Source organism: Helianthus annuus, chromosome 13 (genome assembly GCF_002127325.2).
Source record: "Helianthus annuus cultivar XRQ/B chromosome 13, HanXRQr2.0-SUNRISE, whole genome shotgun sequence".
NCBI lineage: Eukaryota > Viridiplantae > Streptophyta > Magnoliopsida > Asterales > Asteraceae > Helianthus > Helianthus annuus.
In genome coordinates this window covers 5,503,132-5,523,452 of record NC_035445.2, presented here as the reverse complement: position 1 = coordinate 5,523,452, position 20,321 = coordinate 5,503,132, and the positions used below count along the sequence as shown (strand labels likewise).

The 20,321-nt window shown below is 39.2% G+C and overlaps 1 long non-coding RNA gene across 2 annotated transcripts; it reads left to right on the top strand.

Annotated features, from left to right (window-relative positions):
- Positions 1 to 5,088: 5,088 nt before the first annotated feature.
- On the top strand, positions 5,089 to 19,781 carry LOC110897418. 2 transcript variants are annotated; one of them, XR_002568621.2, is made up of 6 exons: positions 5,089 to 5,504; positions 6,151 to 6,554; positions 6,655 to 6,795; positions 6,897 to 6,962; positions 19,356 to 19,418; positions 19,507 to 19,781. It is a non-coding gene; the product is annotated as an uncharacterized LOC110897418 (long non-coding RNA). The 2 variants fall into 2 exon arrangements; XR_004876013.1 differs by lacking the exons at positions 19,356 to 19,418; positions 19,507 to 19,781 and adding an exon at positions 7,241 to 7,764 and having other exon boundaries at positions 5,090 to 5,504.
- Positions 19,782 to 20,321: the final 540 nt, after the last annotated feature.

The window sequence follows — 20,321 nt, the reverse complement described above, 5'->3', positions numbered from 1 at the left end:
CATCATGAGTTCAGATTGGTGGGGTTGGGAACCTGACCTTAATGCGGATATGTATACGGGTAAAGGTTTAGTACCTTCATGGACTCAGTCTCCCACAACGTCGTCATCAGCACAAATGACTCCTATTACGGCAAACCAGTGGGCACTTATTACTAACCAAAATCAAAGTATACAAAGTCTTCTTTTGAGCGAAAATGAAACCGGTAGTAGCAACCGTCCACCGAAACTGATGCATATGAACGAGTATCCGGTTTGGAAGAAAGGTTTCATATGTATGTTATTGGGCAAAACACGAAGTTGTGGTTATCTTTTACCATGGAATTCGATCAAGCACTTGAAGAAGCCAGTTCAAATGCTGCAACGTTTGGAGATCTTTATGCCGAAGATAAAAAGGCATATGATTTAGAAAGGAAAGCATATTCAATTCTAACTCAAGCCTTAAACAAAGATATTTATCATCAGTTTGTGAGATTCAAAACGACAAAAGGTCTATGGGATGCATTGAAGGCGAGAGGTCACTGAAATGCATCGTCACGAAAACTGAGACATGATCTGCTCAAAAAGGAATTCGACGGCTTCATGTGTATGGAAAGGGAGTCGTTGGGAGATCTTGCAAGTCGATATTATCATCTGTTGAGTGAAATGGGTAATTTTGGGGTAGTGATAACTCCGGAAGAGGTTGTCACAAAGTTTGCCGATGCATTGGCAGTTCAATGGAATGGTTTCTTGGAGATTCTGAAGTATAATGGCACGCTGGCTACAACCAACATCAATGATTTCATTCAACTCTTGGAGAACAAAGATCAAGAGGAAATCAGGAAGCTAAAAAGAGTGCCGGTTCTACAAAATCCCGAGATGTACTATGGAAATTGTGGAGGGAACAACACAGTTACAAAACCTGCTCAACATGCTGAGCTTCAAACGGCTTTCGTCTCGAGCACCGATATTTATGGAACACCAAAACCATCTGCCCCAGAGCAAAGCTATCAGTCGTCTACTGGAGTACCATCATTTCTTGATCCAAACTACAATAGTCAACAACAAGCCTGCTATGGAAACGCTTCATCAACAGTGAACGCTAGTCAACCAACTAATTCAAACACGGTTTGGCTAGACACTTCAAGTTTCTCGAAAGTGAGTGTTGAAGTGGCAAAGGAACATATGGAGCTGTTAAACACTTTGGTGAGCGCCTACTGTGGGTTGGTAGCAGGGCAAATTGGGAATATCAATTTGACTCAGGAAGATTATCAGCAGATAGATAAGGATGAAATGGATTTGATGGATATCAAGTGGGCATTTGCTAGTGCTGTGAGGCGAGCAAAAGACTTCATGGAAAGAACCGGTAGAACCAGCTTGGAAAGCAAGAAGGACACCAAGTATGGGTTCGATAAACAAGCGGTCAAGTGTTTCAATTGTGGTGAACGGGGTCATTTCAAACGGGAATGTACGAAGCCAGCTCAGCATGGGAACCAGAATCCGTTCAGAAATCAAGGCAATCAACAGAATCAGACTCAACCCAGGAATGACGAGCGTGCCTTAATGCCTGCAAACAATACTCATCAAGCAGGTCCATCAAACAACAACCGAGCTCTTGTGGTGCAAATTGATGAAGGTTGTGACTGGTCGATTCAGTTGGGTAACGGTGATCAGGGTGGAACAGCGTGTTTTGCTGAAGTTGTTAAAGATCTAAAACACACGTGTGGTGGAGAATCTTCTGATGAAGACAGTTTTGGTTATAGTGGGAGCTCAGATGAGGAAACCTCAAGTTCAGGAGAAGACAACACGGATGAAGTGTCACATGAGTCCATTGATGCAGATGTTGAGGAGCTATTAAGGGAAGCTAAAGCAGGAAATGACAGAAGATCTATTCTGGTGGATCAAGCTGCTTATTCTTCTTCTTTTCTTCTCATCATTCAGCCTTTATGGCTAATGTTGGCAGTTCATCAAGTCAGGTATGTGTCGATGAATCTAAAACTGATAAATGTGATAATTGTGTTGTTTTGGGTGGGAAATTGTTTGACTTGCAAAGCAAATATGATGATTTGCAAAGCAAGTATGACGTGACATTTATCCACAATCAAAGTTTGGTTGTGGATCTCGCAAAATGCACAGAGGCCAACTTGTTCCACAAAAATCATTAAAAAGAATTTAAGAAAGTAATTGACATAATAAAGGAAGATAAAACCGAGCTAGTAAAATCAGTTTCAAGAAAACAAACTGCTTTAAACAATTACATCACTAGGCTCGAGGAAGCGCAAAAGGAGTTGGCCTATGTCAAATGTGAAAATGAGGCGATCCAGCTTAGGATAGATAGTTACTCAAACTCTAGGTATGTGCTAGATCACATCATTGACATACAGAAGGAGAAAAAGGATGTCACGTGCATTGGATATAAAAAGTGTCCTCCACCGTACAGACCCAATTATACCGCAATGCCTGATGAGGAAGATAAACCTCAATTTGAGCCATGTGTTCCTTTAAATGTTGAGGAATTTGCAGCTGGACTTGGTTACCAAAAGGAAGTATCATCAGATTCGGATGTGTCAGCAGATACGAAAGTATCAACTGCTGCACAAAATCAGGATCCCCCACTCATTGTTGAGGATGCTGATTCTTCAGATGATGAATCCGATTATACTAACTCTACACAGTCTGAAGCAGTTACCAAAGAAGAGGACATACCTCTCGAGAATCACATTCTATGTGATCCTCCCACAAAACCAGCTAAGACTGTTCAGGTTGAGTCTACTTCTGCACAAGAATCTGAGAGTGTGAATTTGCTGTACACTCTGGTTGGTGATGATAAAGTTTATTCAAACAAAGATTTTCCGATTAAAAATGTCAATCAATCTTTAATCTGAAAAGTTTTTGAGGATTCGACAAGTAAGTTTTTGGGAGAGTCGAGTTCACGAGTTGTGGTAACTCAATGTCCTCCGATTCTAAAAGCTGAAATTCGAAAACAATATGGCAATCGGAAATTACCAACAGAGAAAATTCAGCAAAATCACATTAAAACAAAAGGAAAATCGACAACTCAAGGTCGAAAGGAACAGAACCAGAGGAAGAACAAAAAGGTGAACTTTGTGAAGTCAAAGGGAACGGATAAAATCGAAACATTTGAAAACAAATCTAACATAGATTATGTTAAGCAAATTAAAAACTTGAAAAGAGATGGTCAAAACAATTCAGGAACAAGTACTTCGAAATCACAAAGTTCATCAACGAGACATCAACATGATACTTCGGGGTTTGTTGAACGAAGATCATGTTTCAAGTGTGGTGAAATTGGACATATAATTCGAAATTGTCGGTATCTTCATAAGTTAAAAGCAAAAGTTGATGTTCCCCATGAGCAAAATTACCAAAAGCGATATGTTTCTTCAAAAGAAGATTCCCGTCTTGTGAAAGAAAGGGAGAAGAAACAGAAACGCAAGCAAATCAAGGTAATTGAAAAGGCTCTTAAAACCGATGTGGTTCAAAAACAACCTGTTTCAGTCAAACCGGAAATTTCAAAAATTTAAAAAACTTCAAACAATCATGAAGTTAAAATTTCAAACAATTAAACTAGTAAAACTCAACAGACATGGAAACCTAAATTGGGCACAAACTCAGGGGGAGCATCACCATTTCCAAATCATCGCGAAGTCGAAATAACTTTTGTCGATGAAAATGGAAGACCCAAGTCCACGAAGGCTTGGGTCCCCATCTCCGACTGATCATTTGAGTTTATGTGCAGGGTGTTCCGGGAGGAACTATCAGAAGTCTTTGGATTGTTGATAGTGGGGCATCCCGGCACATGACAGGTGACATGAGGCTTCTCTACGACGTTAAAACTATTAGAGGAGGTTATGTTGCTTTTGCTGGAGATAAAGGCGGGTATATTACTGGTGAAGGAATGGTTTCCAACGGGGTTGTCAGTTTCGACAAGATCAACTTTGTGCAACAACTTGATCACAATCTTCTAAGTGTTTCTCAAATCTGTGATAAGAAGTTTTCAGTGCACTTTGATGCTAATGGATGTTATGTGCTGAAGCCCAGTTTCAAGATCCCGAAAGATTGGATTCTCTTATCTGCACCAAGGGTTAATGATTTGTATGTCCTTGATATGAGCCAAGCAATCACAACGTCTGCACAAGTAACATGTTTTGTTTCTAAAGCCACGGAAAAGGAAATAATCTCTTGGCACAGACGAATGGGACACATTCACCTAAGGAAAATGAATCATCTGGTGAAGAATGAGTTAGTAAATGGTGTTTCTGTAAAAAATTTTCAGTTGCAAGACGTCTGTGTCTCGTGCTAGAAAGGGAAACAAAGAAAGAAATCGCACCCGATAAAGAAGATTAACACAGTTCTAGTGCCGCTTTAACGGTTGCACAGTGATTTATTCGGTCCTGTCAATCGCAAAAGCATCAGTAATGACTCGTACTGCCTCGTAGTGACGGATGATTATTCAACATTTTCTTGGGTGGCGTTTATAGCACACAAGAGTGAAACTTTCGAAATTATCAAAAACTTAATCATTACGATTGAGAATTTGTATACTTTGAAAGTTAGACGCATACGCAGTGACAATGGTACCGAGTTTAAGAATCATGCCATGGAGGAGTTCTGTAGATCCAAAGGTATTCTTCACGAATTCAGTGCTAGATACACTGGCGTCGCTGAGCGTAAGAATAGAACTTTGATCGAAACTGCAAGGACTATGTTGGTAGAGTCACAATTGACCAGTCCATTCTGGTGTGAAGCTATGGCCTCTACATGTTACACGTTGAACCGAGTCCTTATAGTAAAAAGGCACAACAAGCACTACTAGAAAATTGGGCAATTGTGACCAACATTTGCTACCGCAAAAAATGATAGCAAATTTAGCCACCAATTTGCCACGAAAATGAAAATAAGTGTATTTGTCATGATATGGTATCAAAGTGGTTGCAATTTTTGCCACCTTTTTATTTTCGGTGGCAATTTGTGAGAAAAATACGTAAAAACATGAAAAATAAAAAAGTATTTGTTAATTGTGACTATGTTATTGGTGACAACATGAAAATTCTAATAGACGAGTGAATTTTTAATGAATCTGCGCGCCTCAAAAGTCAATTAGGGTTCAACCAAATAACTCCCTCCCAAAATTTTAATCCTTGCTTCTCATCCTCTCCCCTACGTCTAGCAATTCAAAGAACTTTGCTCCCATACGTTTGCTGATCGAGGAACTAAGCCTCTTGCAGAAGCAATTTCAAAGAACCCGCTCCCATACGTTTTGCAACCGATTCAACCTCTGTAGAAGAATTTGCAAACCCTGACCCTAATTTGAGGCGTCACGATTCTCCGACGGTTCTAGAAGACGGCGCCGCCGCGTCAGAAACACCGCCTCTGGCTGCTAAAGCGATTATAGCGTCATTGCGGACCGTGATTCTTCTCTCTCTTCGGCTTATGGTCAACCGGCGCTTTCACCACGGAATGTTAAGTCAAATCCACTTCGATCTTCACACTCATCTGCTCCTAAGGTTCGTTGTTGACATCTGTTTGATTGTCATAGTTGTATTTGTGTATATGTGTTTGATTATTATGCTTGAGATATGGTGTTATTGATTAAAGCAGGACTACGGTTACATTTTGGAGCCATAGTTTTTTCTTATTGGATTTAAGAATGATAAGTTTAAGGTTTAGGTGTTTATATTTCGAATATGTTATGCTGTTAGACCAATAGATTACAAGCTTGGTTTTAAAAAACTTGTTGCAATCCATTGCTACGCACAAGGCGCGCACATCACGTGTTGAGGCGATCGTTATTAAAAAATATTTATAGATAAAATTTTAACTTGTTAACTTCAAACAATCAAACCAAGATTACAAGGATCAACATAATATATATATTCTCTAGTTTTTAAATTTTTTATAGTTAAAAGAGCAGACTTACCATTCATGACCTAACTCCTTTCCTTTTCAAATAAAACCAAAAGTTGGTTTACATTTTTTATATTGAATGAGATCAAATACAATATTGTTTTATATTGAATGAGATCAAAATACAGTAGTGGCATGTTGCACCAGAAAAAAGTTAGTGTAAAGGCAATTCTTTGATGCTGTCTTTGTCTAATGTTTATTGTAATTAAGAACTAGTTTTTAAAATGATATATATCTCTTGTTCAGACTATGTTGGTAACAAACCAGCTGTTGGCTTCTAGCATGCAAGTATCGACGAAATAAACTCTGCCTAGGATCCCATTAACCATTTGATATGCATAATCTAATCAGCACTTGACCTGCATCCATGCCGCTTGAGCCTGAGCCCGAGCCTAAATATGGAGTGATGAGATTGTGGGACGGTTTAAAGAGTTTGGTGGTTCGGTTTGTGATGAGAGTGTAGATGTTTATAAAGAAGGCGTGGAACCTCGGAGTAGATGACCCTAGAAAATTCTTGCATAGTCTTAAAGTCGGAATCGCTTTAATCGCCGTTTCTTTGTTTTACTACATGAGACCGTTGCATGATGGTGTTGGTGGTAGTGCCATTTGGGCTGTTATGACCGTTGTTGTCGTCTTTGAATATACTGTTGGTAGGTACTTCTTTTTAATTTCTAATACACACTTTAACCAACATGAGTTTTACTTATAAGTTTAAAAGTAAGTGTTTATTAATGTGTATAAAAATTGCAGGTGGAACTTTGTCCAAGTCTTTGAATAGAATTTTTGGCACTACTCTTGCTGGATTTCTTGCACTTGGGATTCATTGGATTGCTAGCCATTTAGGCCACCAATTTGAGCTATACATCATGGGGATTTCTCTTTTTTAACTAGGTAATTAACTATAAAAAATCTTATCATGAAAGTTTTCAATTGCATTACATAGAGCCTAATTAAGTTTCACCAATTAACTAATGATCTTTAATTTGTTACAGCTTTGGCTACAACCTTTTCGAGATTTATTCCTATAGTGAAAGCTAGATTCGACTACGGTTAATCAGGTAAGACATTATTTAATTAATACCTTCTGTAATCAAGTTGGGTGTGGCTAATTAAAATTTTGTAAGGCCAACAGATTAGGTAAATACAACCCACATCTGGATTTACACACAAAAAAAAAAAAAAAAAGAAAAAAAACTGAAGTTTAAAGAGCCTTCTAGATCGCGGTTGGGATATCGCGTATGTTGATATTCGGTCAGTGTTACATAATATGAATGGAAAAATGAAATAGAAATGAGAATATTTTTCTTTTAATTTTGTTTCCTGTTTTGCTTTTCAGGGGTGGAGGTAGAAGAGGAAAGAGATGGCATGAAGATTGTCGAGGTACTAAAAAACGTAATAAAACAGACTCGTGTTCGGTTAAAGTTAAATGAATGAACACGAACATGCCCCCATTTGTATTCGTTCGGTTCATTTATAGGTCTATGTCCCGTATCCACAAACGTTTTAAAACTAATACATACATGTCCCATTACCCATCTGGAATGTTTCAGGTTTTGGGTTGGTCCGTCGGGTTCAGGTCGGTTCGTTCATGTTTTTGCAGATTGCTGCTTGAATTTTGATCTATTATATTAGCGAATTTGGAATTTTATGTTTTTTATGATCATCAACTAACTGTTTTGTGCATGATTAGGGTGCTGATAGCTTGCATGAATCAACTAGCTAATTTGAGATTTTATCATTTTTATGATCATCAACTAGCGAACTTGGGATTTTATCATTTTGATCTATTATGTTTTCTTGTTTCATTTCTTGAAATTACATAATTGTGGTTTTTTATATTGATAGAACTCTAATTCGGTTCATATATGTTGGTGCACTTGTGTCTGTACTTTGTCTGTTTTCGGTCACGATGTAAGTTTGACCAAGTCAACCATCCTCCGTTTGACTTGGCCAAACAGTTAGAAAATGGTTGTAACTTGTCTGTGTCGAAGGATGTAACATCGAAGGATAGTTTAGATCCTTCGATGAGCTCGAAAGATAAACCTTCGATGGATGATGATTGACCTCGATAGATCATCCTTCGAGATATGTTTAGATCCTTCGACAGGTTTAACATTGATAGATGATCCTTCGATCAATCTATCGGATCCTTCGGACAGACAACCTGTGTTTGGGTATATATACCCATGTAGTGTGTTCATTTCATTAGAGACACAAGTGACAGAAAGATAGACACTCGAGAGATAGAGAGAGTATTCTGTCAAGAACACACACACACTTAGAGAGTTTGCAAAACAGATTTGTAAACATTGAGCTTGTAACCGAACCTTTCATACGTATTAATACAAGTGGTGTTAATCGGTGAACATTGTGTGTCTTGTGTTTGTGCTTGTTTCATCTCGGTTTGCACTCTAGCTTGGATTCCGCACTTGCTAGTGTGTTAACATAACAAGGATAAGGTTTAACCTCAACCTCCGAGGGACCTACAAGTGGTATCAGAGCCGTGGCTCTTTTCCTTGTTAAAAACCGGGTTTGTACAAGACTTTGGAGTGTTTGTTTAGCACCCGTTTTTAGTGTTTTTCTCGCATTTCTTGGCATAAAAACGTGTTCTAAACTAACCGGGTGTGTTAAGGGAAGGTTTGGGTAACTTAAAACTTGTTTTTAAGAAACTTGGTAATTTCCGGCCATATTTCCGGCTTACTCCGGTGACCGGTTTCTGGATAAGGTCTTTCCTTTTTAAGAAATATTTTATTGGTCATATCTGAGTTGGTGAAAAAGTATGGTCTGACCATACCTTTCTACTGAAAGATCTCTACCAACCCATCACCTTTTCACCAACCTGTCACTTTTCGTGTCAGCTGTGTCAGAAGAGTTCGAAAGATATCCTTCGAAGTCGAAAGATTATCTTTCGATCAGAGGAGGTTCGACAGATATTGATCCTTCGAACATCCTTCGAAGTCTGTGATCTATCTTTCGAGCCAAGGAATATTTTCGAAGGATATATTGTTCGAGCTACAGTTATTATTCGAAAGATAAGGATCCTTCGTCTTGGAGAATCTTTCGAAGTCGTTGTTCGAAATTCAACAGTGATCTTTCGAACACTGTTGATCCTTCGAACATATAGTATCTTTCGATTCTTGTATGTTTGAATTTAACAAGTTTGTGTTTTTTAAGGTCTTCTATTAGTATCTCATCAAAATGAGTTGTACAAGTCCTTGGGACTGGAGTATTGACTCACAATCTAGTCAAGAACTAACCTCTGCTGCAGCTTGGGCGAAAAGTATGTTTCCACCGCCATCAATCAGTCCAAGTCAATGGGCATTGGTATCCAATCAAAGTCAAAGCATTCAAAATCTTTTGATTAGTGAAAGCGAAACGGGCAGCAACAATCGTCCACCAAAGTTGAACCATATGAACGACTTTCCATCATGGAAAAACCGCTTTCACACGTATGTTCAAGGGCAAAGCACCGATCTTTGGACATGTTTCATCAATGCATTCAATGATAATCTTGAGGTTGCAGCGTCCACTTCAGAAGGTTATGCTAACATGCTCGAAAATGACAAGAAGGCTTATGAATTGGAGAAAAAGGCCTTTACTACACTTACACAAGCACTCAACAAAGATATCTATCATCAGTTCTCCTACTTCAAGACCACGAAAACATTGTGGGATGCCTTAGTTGCTAGAGGAGAAGGCAATGCAGCTACTCGAAAGTCTCGTCATGATTTGTTGAAGAAAGAGTTTGAATCGTTTCAGTTTTTGGAAAACGAAACTCTAAATGATATGACAACACGTTTCTATCATCTGATTAGTGAAATGTGTGCTTATGGGGTTGTTTCTACTCAACAAGACATTGTGAATAAGTTTGCTGATGCCTTACCTCCAAAGTGGAGTTCTTTTATTGAGTTGTTGAAGCATACTGGAACTCTAGACACGGTTAACATCTATGAGTTCATTCAGAAGCTGGAACATAAAAATGATGAAGAAATCAGGAAGGCAAAGCGAGCTCCCGCTCCTCAGAATACAGAAATGTACCTTCCAGGCTTCGATGCTTTGGCAAGATCCACTGCAGCTCAGCAACCTAAACTGCAAACTGCATTTGTGTCCAACACAAGTTCCTTTCCGTTTCCTCAATCAACTGCTGCTCCGGCTTTTGATCCAAGATCTTACATTCCCGTCCCAACACAGCCACAAGTCCAACCACCACAACAACAACAACAACAACAACAGGCTCATTATACAAACAATCCTCAACCTCAAAACCCTAACACAATTCGAGTCGATAATTCAAACCTTTCACGCATCAGCATTGAAGTTGCTAAGGAGCATATGGAAATTATCAATACAATGGTCAGTGCTTACTGTGGTTTGGTTGCAGGTCAGCTTGGAAACATCAACATGACCAATGAAGATTATCAACAGATCGACAAGGAAGAAATGGAGTTGATGGATATCAAATGGGCTTTTGCTAGTGCAGTAAGAAGGGCAAAAGATTTCATGGCTCGAACCGGAAGAACTTCGTTGGAAGGAAAGAAAGATACAAAGTATGGGTTTGATATTAACGCCGTTACATGCTTCAATTGTGGTAATAAAGGGCACTTCAAACGTGAGTGCACTCGACCAACAAAACAAGGCAATCACAACCCTTTCAGAAACCCGACGAGTACCACAAATGTGAATGCCCAGCAAGAAAACCGTGAAAGGAGGATTGTGGCAGTTAATAACAATCAGGGCCAGCCTGGAACTTCAAATCCCAATCGGGCTTTGACTGTTCAAGCTGATGAGGGATGTGACTGGTCTGTGCAGTTTGGTGAAGGTGATCAAGGAAGTGGAACAACTTGTTATGCAAAGATCATCAATCACACCAAGCATGTTCATAAAGAAGAGTCCTCTGAAAGTGATGACAGTTCTGGTTATTCTGGAAGTTCTGATGAAGAAGGCTCTGTTTCTAGGGATAATCAATCAGAGTCTGATGTGAAGGAGGAAGCAGGTTCTAGTGTTGAGGATTTATTGAATGAAGCTGATGAGCTCATATGTCAGAAATCAATTCTGATCAAGAAGGCTGCTACTACATCCAGGGAAATGGAAAAGTTCTTTTCTGAAGACGGATCTTTCTCTTTTCAAACTGCCTTTATGACAAATGTGTCAGCCTCTTCGAGTCAGGTAAATTCTGAACCTCCTGCTCCTAGTGTTTGTGAATCATGTGCTGAAATGAAGCTTGAACTAGAAAAGCTTCATAGTCATAATCAAAATTTGGTTATTGAACTTTCCAAATGCAAAGAGGCAAATATGGCTTTAACTCGGAACGAAAAAGATTTTAAATCAGTAATTGAAACATTAAAGAAAAATGTGTCCGAAGTGAACAAAGTAGTTTACCACAAGCAAGTAAGTATAAATGAATACATTAACATTGTGGAAGAAACTAAGAAGCAATTAGCCATTGCCCAATGTGAGCATGATGCGATCAAACAAAAATTGGAGAGTTATTCTAACTCCCAATTTGTGCTTGATCACATCATCGATGTTCAACAACCGAAGGGAAATCAAAAAGGCATAGGGTATAAGAAGTGTCCGCCCCCTTTGATGAATAACTATACCAAGATGCCTGATGAGGAGGAAATGCCTCGGTATGAACCCAGTGTGCCTCTTGATTTTGAGGAATTTGCTACTGGCCTAGGGTTCAAACCGGACAATTCTTCAAACACATCCTCTAAGCAACAAGAAACTTCAGCATCTATGAAGCAAAGTCCTCCAATTATTGAGGACTATGAGACATCGGATGATGAATCAGCATTGGATGTGAGTGATCAGGATAAATCACTTAACAAGATGAAATGAGTAGTTATTCCACGAGAGAATCACATTCTTTGTGATCCTGATACTCCTGATGTCCCATCTGTTAAGAAACAAGTGATTGATTCTGTCAAAGTTGATAAGACATGTGTGTCTACTGTTAAAAGCAGTAAAGTGTTGTATACATTGGTTGGAGATGATAAAATCTACTCAGATCACGATTTCCCAATTAAAAATGTAAATCAATCTCTGATTGATAAAGTCTTTGAAGACAACACAAACAAATTTTTGGGAAAAACACTTCCGGGAATTGTTGTAACACAATGTGATCCAATTCCTAAGGCTGAGATTAGAAAACAGTTTGGTAATCAAAAATCTTCAACCACTCAACAACCTAGTGCTTCTAATGGTAAACAACCAGTCAAACGAGCTCAAAAGCATAAAGTCTCTCAGATGAAATCTGAAACAAAAGGAGCTCGATCTCAAAAGAAAGCAAAAAGTGTCAAATTCGTGGCATCCACAGGTACTGATAAGATTGAGACTTTTGAGAATAAATCAAACACAGATTTTGTACAACAGGTCACGATCTTAAAACGTAACATTGATAACAATTACACTCAACACACAAATGGGTGTGATGAAAAGGCTAGTACCTCAGGTTCCACGGGTTCGACATCTTGTGGTCAATCAAGTTCTCCTAAATTTGTTGAAAGGAGAACATGTTTTAAATGTGGAGAATTTGGGCACATCATCAAAAACTGCCCAAATGCTCCAAAGAATAAATTTGTTGAGAAAGCTCCACCTGAAACAGTTCATCCTCAACGTCGGTCAGTTTCACCTAAACATGATAAACGAACAGTAAAAGAACAAGAAACTAAACAACGACGTAAGAACATGAAAACTGTTGAAAAAGCTTTGAAATCTGAAGATAAAACTGTTAAAAGGGAACCAAGTGTGTCACAACCTGTAAAACCAGAAGCTTCAAAAACTGTTTACAACACTCAAACTGGTAGGCAAAAACAAACTTGGTTACCTAAGGCGGGTGACAATTCAGGGGGAGCAGTTGTTCTTGAAAACCATCAAGAGATTGATATCACGTTTCGTGATGCTCAGGGACGACCCAAGACCACTAAGGCTTGGGTCCCCATCCTCAACTGATGTTTTTAAATGACATGTGCAGGGTGTTCCAGGAGGAACTATTAATAGTCACTGGATTGTTGATAGTGGAGCATCCAGGCACATGACTGGCGACTTACGGCTCTTATACGACGTGAGAAATATTAGAGGAGGGTATGTCGCATTTGCGGGAGACAAAGGCGGATACATCACTGGAGAGGGAAGTATCTCCAATGGTATTGTGTGCTTCGATAAGATCAATTATGTTAAGCAAATTGATCACAATCTTCTCAGTGTGTCGCAAATCTGCGATAAAAAATTCTCCGTGCATTTTGATGATGCCGGCTGCTATGTGCTGAAACCTGGATTCAAAATTCCACAAGAACGGATTCTCTTATCGGCTCCGAGAGTTAATGATCTTTATATTCTCGACATGAGCCAGGCGATTACAACATCAGCACAAGTCACTTGCTTTGTCTCCAATGCCACGGAAAAGGAGTCTATATCTTGGCACAGAAGAATGGGACACATTCACTTGAGAAAGATGAACCATTTGGTGAAAAATAATCTTGTGAATGGTGTGCCTGTGAGAAGTTTTCATTTACAAGATATCTGTGTCTCGTGCCAAAAGGGGAAGCAAACAAAGAAGTCTCACCCTTTGAAGAAAATCAACACTGTCAGCATACCTCTCGAACGTCTTCATATGGATCTTTTTGGACCTATGAAGCACAAGACAACATTCGGAGATGCTTATTGTCTAGTTGTTACTGATGATTATTCTAGATTTTCTTGGGTATCCTTCATGGCACACAAGAGTGAAACTCCTGGCATCCTCAAGGATCTTCTTACAATGTTGGAGAATCTCTATTCGTTGAAAGTGAAGAGGATCCGAAGCGACAATGGAACCGAATTCAAGAATCAATTTATGGATGAGTTTTGTACTTCTAAAGGCATTCTTCATGAGTACAGTTCTCGTTATACTCCACAACAAAATGGTGTCGCGGAGAGGAAGAATCAGACGATTATAGAAACTGCAAGAACAATGTTAGTAGAGTCGGAACTCCCTATTCAATTCTGGGGGGAGGCTGTATCGGCTGCATGCTACACGTTAAACAGAGTTCTTACAGTAAAGAGACATGGCAAAACTTGCTTCGAACTCCTTCAGAAAAGGAAACCGGATCTTTCTTACCTAGAACCGTTTGGTGCTCCATGTACTATGATTGAGCCGGATGGAAAGTTTGGAGCGAAAGCTATCGAGGGATTCTTCCTTGGACATGCTACTCCGAATTTTCGTGTTTGGAATCTGGCTACCAAAAAGATTGAGCTATGGAGTGAAGTGAGGGTTCAAAGGTACACGAGTCCTGTTAAGGCTCCGGGTGATCCGTGGATGTTCGATTATGATGGACTATTTGACTCCTTCAATCTGCCAACCTTTGACGAAGAGTCAGCAGCGGCTAGGATGTTGTTGGAAAGTGACAACGCTGCTGACTCGCCTTTGGTTAGACCTATTGTTGTTGACCCACAAGCTTCTTCGTCTGTCAACAATATGGTTCAAAATGAGGTTTATGAAGATGCTGCTGATTATAATGAATCTTCTGAAGATGATGAATATCATGATGCAGCTGAAGGATCTTCGGCTCCAGCTGCTCCTGTTCAAGGTGCCTCTGTTGATACACCGCATGTGCAGAATGTAGACACTGCTGAAGGGAATGCATCCACCTCTACACACATTCCAGGTGTAGAGTTGGTTGTTGATCTTAATCTTAACAATTTGGGTATCAATGCACGTGTGTCAGAAAATCCTGAAATGAGGATTCATGATACCCACCCCCATCAGAATATTATAGGAGATGTCCATCGCGGTGTGCAGACGCGTAATCAGCTGAGAAACAACCAGATGCTGGTTTGTATTCAGCAATAAGAGAATCTGGTCTTCAGAATGACTGGTCCTTCGCGTGTTACGTGTCACAAGAAGAACCAAAATCGTGGAAAGAAGCGTTGAAAGACAATGCTTGGGTTGAAGCCATGCAGGAAGAATTGCAGCAATTTCAAAAGCTTGGTGTTTGGAAGCTTGTTGAAAGACCTGAGAACTACAAGAAAATTGGCACTCGATGGGTTTTCAAATGCAAGAAGGACGACCGTGGAGTGGTTATTCAGAACAAAGCACGTTTAGTCGTTCAAGGTTTTCGACATATAGAAGGGATCGACTACAACGAAGTCTATGCACCTGTTGCACGTCTGGAAGCAATTCGGATCTTTCTGGCTTATGCCTCATTCAAAGGATTCAAGGTTTACCAGATGGACGTCAAAAGTGCATTCTTACATGGTGTGGTTGAAGAAGAGGTGTACGTCGAACAGCCTCCAGGTTTTGAAGATCCTATTCATCCCGATCGGGTTTGGTTGCTCAACAAAGCTCTCTATGGTCTACATCAAGCACCACGAGCTTGGTATGCAACCTTATCTAACTATCTGCTGGAGAACGGTTTTCGAAGAGGTCTTATCGATTGTACTCTCTTCATCAAAGAACAAGATGGAGATCTTCTTCTGGTACAGGTATATGTTGATGATATTATTTTTGGTTCTACTAATGATGTCTTGTGTAGGAATTTCGAGCGCATTATGCAGGATAAATTCGAGATGAGTGCTATGGGGGAAATGACTTTCTTCTTGGGCCTACAAGTGCAACAAACTGAGTCTGGGATATTCATCCATCAGACTAAATATGTTGGTGACATCTTGAGCCGTTTCCAGATGTCTGATGCAACGCCCATTGGTACCCCACTGCCACAAAATCATGGAATTACTCCAGACTTGAAGGGTGAAGCTGTTAGCCCCTCATACTACCGCGCAATGATCGGATCTCTTATGTACCTCACAGCATCAAGGCCAGACATAATGTACCCAACGTGCCTGCTTGCCACATATCAAGTCAACCCGAAGGCCTCACATCTTGCAACTGTAAAAAGGATTTTTCGTTATTTGAAGGGTTACCCTGACACCGGTCTATGGTACCCTAGGGATAATAACTTTGACTTGATCGCATTTAGTGATTCTGATTTTGGCGGATGCAAAATCGACGGCAAATCCACAACGGCTGGATGTCAGTTTTTAGGAAATCGCCTAGTCACATGGCAGTGCAAGAAGCAGACGTGCGTCGTTACATCAACATGCGAAGCTGAATACATTGCTGCCTCAAGTTGTTGCTCCCAAGTTCTTTGGATCCAACAACAATTACGCGACTACGGTTTTGAATTCCTAACTACTCCTATTTACGTTGATAATTCTGCTGCATTACAGATCACTAGGAATCCTGTGCAGCACTCGAAGACCAAACACATCGAAATCAAATATCACTTCATACGTGATTGCTTTGAGAAAAGGCTAATCGATGTTGTTAAGGTCCACACCGATGACCAACGTGCCGACCTTTTTACCAAAGCATTTGACAAATCAAGATTTGACTTTTTATTATTGGTAAACGGCATTAAGGTCAAGCAAGAGTAAACCAACATCGGAAAATCATTTTTGTAAATATCTTTGTGTTTTAAATTTGTCTTAGTTTATTGATTTTAGGGGGAGTAAATCCAAAAATCGGAAAATCCAAAAACATCGAAAATTTCAAAAACACAAAAACAATAGAAAAACAAAAATGAGTTTCCTGGCGAGCAAAAGAGAAAATGATAATACATCAGTTGTCTATCCAAACCTCTTTAAACCTTAAATGAAAAACGATAAGCAGCTCTATATAAGATGTATCGGTAGGCTCACAATCATTTTAAAGTGTGCAGGGTGATATAAATCTTAAATCGACTGAAGACCAGGTGGGAACCATTCATTGGCATATGGTCTTAGTACCGAAATTTCGTTTGATAGATTGCCGAGGTTCTGAGATATTCGGTCTTTATGCTGCTTATCATCTGGGTATCATGGTTGTATCTTTTACCGAAAAATAACGGGGACGCAAGTCTAGATCTTCCATGATACTATACATACGTGTACATATTGCATTCGACCTCAATAAGTGATAAACAATCACATGTCCATAACAAATAAGTGATAAAATATCACATTTATCCGGGAGTCAAGTTCGTCTCTCTGCTGTACGAAAGTACTGACCTGTTCACGGACTTGCTCCTGTGCCCTCATGCATATGAAAATCAAGTTCCTCATCAATAAGTGATTCTATCACATAGGGCTTGTTTTCAAATCAAAATAAGTGAGAATCTCACATCATATACGGACAAACAGATGATAATCGGTATACTCACCGGTAAGATGAACCCTCGTGCATACCTTGATACGGGAATGTGTCGTGATGTGGATGAACACCGGTCGGTAAGTATAAATCATATCTTAACGTATCCCCTCGTCATGATTACATCTGATAAGTTGAGTTTAACTGGACAACAATACCGATAATTGTTATAGGATGCTTATTTTATTGTTAACTAACTGAACAACAAGAGTGTTTTGACATGACCGTACACTGATATGATTCTCTTACCCTCGAAACTCGCAAAAAGAATGTCTGTATATATTTATTTACTGCTTAACTTTTATTGTTTTATTTTAAACAGTTTCGTTTGGTGCATATCAGCACGACATTAGCGGTGATGTCGTTTGATAACACTCAAAGGATATTAAAATTGTTGTCTTTTAATTTATTCAAAAATACCAAAAAGATTTTAGGTGTGTTTTAATATAAACTTTATAAAAGCCAAAAAGATTTTATTTCTACTTTATTTTCGATCGTACGATGTTGGAGCTCGAGTCTTCGTTGCCTGAAACCTGAACGAAAACCGAATTGACTAAATCTTCATAAACGGTCGAAATTTGCAAGTTTTGAAAGTTAAAGAATAAAATTGACAAATTTATTAAACTTTCAAACTGTCGGACGGTGTTTGATTGAAACAAGGTCATTCGTGTGTCACTTGTTTATGCTAACTATATTCCAAGCAGTTGTTCTCATTACGCGTTTAGATTTCTTGCATGTGCAGATCCTAAAGGCAAGGAGAACATAGTCGATGACAAGCTTCGGAATGAAGACACGACGTGAAGGCTCTCAAATGATGAAGATGATCGAGTTGCCGCTGACCATCATCAACACCACAAGGATCTCAAGCTATAAAGATCAAGTCTTTCACCAGCATAACTCAAGGGGGAGCTTATGTTAAGGGGGAGTTTGTCAACACACTTCCTACATGATACGGGTAGTTTGTTGATACACTCTCTGCTTTCAAGACGTGAAAACTTTGAAGATCCTCCGACATTAAAGACTTGAAAGGACATCAGAGTCTTGAAGACACGAAGATCAAAGATGATCAAGATCAAGACAAAGCTACAGCCAAGGGGGAGTTTGTTGGTGCACTTGTGTCTGTACTTTGTCTGTTTTCGGTCACGATGTAAGTTTGACCAAGTCAACCATCCTCCGGTTTGACTTGGCCAAACAGTTAGAAAATGGTTGTAACTTGTCTGTGTCGAAGGATGTAACATCGAAGGATAGTTTAGATCCTTCGATGAGCTCGAAAGATAAAACTTCGATGGATGATGATTGAACTCGATAGATCATCCTTCGAGATATGTTTAGATCCTTCGACAGGTTTAACATCGATAGATGATCCTTCGATCAATCTATCGGATCCTTCGGACAGACAACCTGTGTTTGGGTATATATACCCATGTAGTGTGTTCATTTCATTAGAGACACAAGTGACAGAAAGATAGACACTCGAGAGATAGAGAGGGTATTCTGTCAAGAACACACACACTTAGAGAGTTTGCAAAACAGATTTGTAAACATTGAGCTTGTAACCGAACCTTTCATACGTATTAATACAAGTGGTGTTAATCGGTGAACATTGTGTGTCTTGTGTTTGTGCTTGTTTCATCTCGGTTTGCACTCTAGCTTGGATTCCGCACTTGCTAGTGTGTTAACATAACAAGGATAAGGTTTAACCTCAACCTCCGAGGGTCCTACAATATACATCAATAAGGTATGTAAAAAAGTGTTTAGATACGCCTTTTTGAAAGCGATTATGTGATTTTTAACTGATACTCTCTTTAGATGAAGAAACACTAAGAGCTGGATTGTCATTTGTTGAATAACATATGCAGAGTACTCAACCCGAACCAACCCAGACCCGTTTCAACCCGACAAAATTGCCCCTTGATGTACAATCACTTTAGAAAAACATTTTTTAATCGACCCGACCTGAAACCCGTTCCTACCCGAACCCGAACCCGTTCCGACCCGAACCCGTTTCGACCCAAACCAAAACAACCTTTTTTTAATTGATCCGTTTTGACCCGAACCCGTTTTGACGCATGACCCGACCCGACCCGTTTGCCAGGTCTACTAGTCATAGCTATAAATGCAAGTGAAATGTGGAAAGACATGCTGCCATATAAATATATCCAAAAAGTAGTTTTTTTGTGATTTTATCTTTGAACAACATTATGGATGTTTTATTACCAGATTTAGTTTTTATGTTATTTGTTTGTACTTGAATTTGCGTTAAAATGTTTTCTTGTGGATGCAGGAGTTGCTTTGCATGAAGGTTGGGTGGATATTCTTACAGACTTATGCCTCTTCTAAACATTTGGTAAGTCTCACTTTTGCAACATATGCGATAATAATTAGTTCACTGCTGGTAGAGGCTCAGTAAAAGATTTGAATTATGTGTGGTGTAGGAACATACTATAATACCTTTTGAGCTGGACTAAGAAAAAAGAAGAGAACAAAAGATTGAATGAAATTATTGCAGGGTTGGCGATGAAAAAAGAAAAAATATAAGGCGGAGAAAGAGGCTGATGCTTGATAGGATGGAAAACATTGAAGCTAGGAAAAAGACAAGGTGGAGAAAGAGGCGATGCTGGATAGGATGGAAAATAGTAAAGCAATGTTAAAAGTTAGGTCTCAAAAGATGTAACCATCGAGTTATGCTATGAACACTTTATTTTGCATATGTGTTATGTTAGGATAAATAAGGTATTTGATGTTCTAATTTGTATTTTTAAGTGGAATGTTTTATATAGTATTGAAAATTTGATAAATGCTTCAATTTATTTAAAAATGTGATCATTATTATTAGTAGGTTTATGAAATAAAATAGCGGGAAAGGAAAGAAATTGCAATTGAAAAGTACAATTGCGACCGCCCTTATGGTGGCAAAATAGCTAAATGGTAGCAAACTTTAAATCAAAGTGGTGGCTAAATGGTGGCAATATTGGTGGCTAAATAGTACCGAAACGGTGGCAAAAAACCGTCACAACTCGATAGCAAACAAGGCCTGGTGTAGAGCGGTCACAAATAATTTTGACCATTTTTGTGGTGGCAAAATGTGGTAGCAAAATATAAAATCGGTCGCTATTTGGTAACATTAGGGCAATTGACACGGGTGTTTTTGCCACCAAACTTTCGGTTGCAAAATGGTGGCAAGAGGACAATTGCTACCATTTTGCAACCAAAAACGCGGTGTCAAAAAGCCAGTTTTCTAGCAGTGAAG